We start from the raw sequence: 2,005 nt of genomic DNA, 5'->3' as shown, positions 1-2,005 counted from the left end.
TTTGTTAAAATGCTTCTGCCAGAGTGCAAATTTCCCAGTGTGCATATACTGAAAATCCAGTGTCTGTAACGTTAATGTGATGGTAAGAACACAAAAAGTTGGAAGTATTAATGTATTCAGAATGTGAATAACCTTTTCACCCCAAGAAACCTGAATTCAAATATGGTTAACCACAGAAGTGAAAATCTCTTGGGTGGTCCAACTCTATACATTTGTTCTTCGTGTATTTGGCCCCAGAACAAAACCACCAAGGAGTCTGGTATGATGGATGGTGTCTTCCTATAAGATGCTTGGGATTAAGCAGGTTGTTTTAAGTCAGACACGGGTGGAGTAATTGTGGCAAGAAGCTAGTGGAGAGGTTTGTCATTTGCCAGGTCATAACCAGCCCTTTTTCCGTGAGGATGTCATTAATAGAAGCCAGCCTCCTTCCACATTCTACTTTTCCTTTATTCCTCCTACCAAGTAAAAAAACTAAAACCAAAAATTCTGGACATTATATATAAAACATACTAAGACGAATGTGAAAAGCAGAGACAGGAAAGCAGACCAGCTGGGGACCTGAGGGCACAGCAGCCTTATCTAGCCCAGACTGGGAGCTGAAGGAGATGGCCACCTGCAGACACCAATGGGTACAGACCAGAAAAAAGCTCCAAGAAAAGCTGGCTCTCTCTCCAGACAAAGTACCAGGAAATAGGTAGCGTAGCATGACAGGAGACCTTTCAGTAATAACTGTTCTACTACTACCAAACACCACAAGAACAAAAACAAAACAAAACTGTGATTCTATCCTTCCCCACACCCTCAGAGGCTGAGGGGAAAGCTTAGAATTCCATCCTAATCAAGTGTAACAAGATGTCCCATTCCTGTTCTTCCACAGCTCTAGTGCCAGGGTAGTGACAGAGATAGCTGAGTAGGAAGCTGGGACTTTTTTTTAAACGATTTTATTTGTTAATTCAGGAGGGACACAAAGAGAGAGGCAGAGACATAGGCAGATGGAGCAGGCTCCATGCACGGAGCCCGATGCAGGACTCAATCCTAGGACCCTGGGATCATGACCTGAGCCAAAGGCAGACGCTCAACCACTGAGCCACCCAGGTGCCCCAGGAAGCTGGGACTTTTATATGCCATAGAAGGCCCTTCTCCCCACCCCCCACCAGGTGGTGTCAGGAGCAGCCAAGTGGGCAGCGGTAGGAGTGGCCTCATCCCACACACTTAAATTTTTCCAGCTAGGAAGCTATCATTGGAGGCCTAATGGGGAGTTGTAACTCCCATTCCTGCCCAGTGGTAATGAGGAGTCCACTACCTTGGGTCTGAAGTAGAGCAAATGGGAATCTGGACTTTTACTCTCACCTAGCTGTAAGAAGGCAGTGTGCCCCACCTCCCATCTCCATTTTCCCTGCTAAAGCTATATTAGAAAATATCAACTAAAATAGAAGGCTTAAATAAGATCTAGAGGCTCATAAAAAGATATCAGAAATATCCAGGTTCCAGTCAAAAATCACTCATCATAGCAAAACTAGAAAGATAGTAAACTAAATGAAAACAGATAATCCAGAAGTATGTGCACCAGTCAACAAAGCTACAAAATTTGTGACTCAAAAAGTGGCAGAACTAAAAAGAGACATAGACAAATGTAGAATTATACTTGGAGGCTTCAACCTTATTCTCTTAACATTGATAGAACAACTAGACAGGAAATTAACAAGGATATGTAACTCAACACTATCATCTAATAGGATCTAATCAACATTCACAGATCACTCAACGGCAGAATATTCCTCTTCTTGAGTGCATATAGAACATATAGCAAGACCATATTCTGAGTCACAAAACAAACGTCAACAAATTTAAAGTAGCTGAAGTTATATGACCTGAGTTCTCCAATCACAATGGGATGAAATTAGAAAAGAAAAATAGAAAGAGGAAGATCTCCAAATGTTTGGATGCTGAACAACACACCTACAAATAATACATGGGTAAAATTGGAAGTCTGAAGAGAAATTTA

This window comes from Canis lupus, chromosome 11, assembly GCF_011100685.1.
Source record: "Canis lupus familiaris isolate Mischka breed German Shepherd chromosome 11, alternate assembly UU_Cfam_GSD_1.0, whole genome shotgun sequence".
In the NCBI taxonomy this organism is placed as follows: Eukaryota; Metazoa; Chordata; class Mammalia; order Carnivora; family Canidae; genus Canis; species Canis lupus.
The sequence above is the reverse complement of the archived record's forward strand: the minus strand, read 5'-3'. Positions refer to the sequence as shown.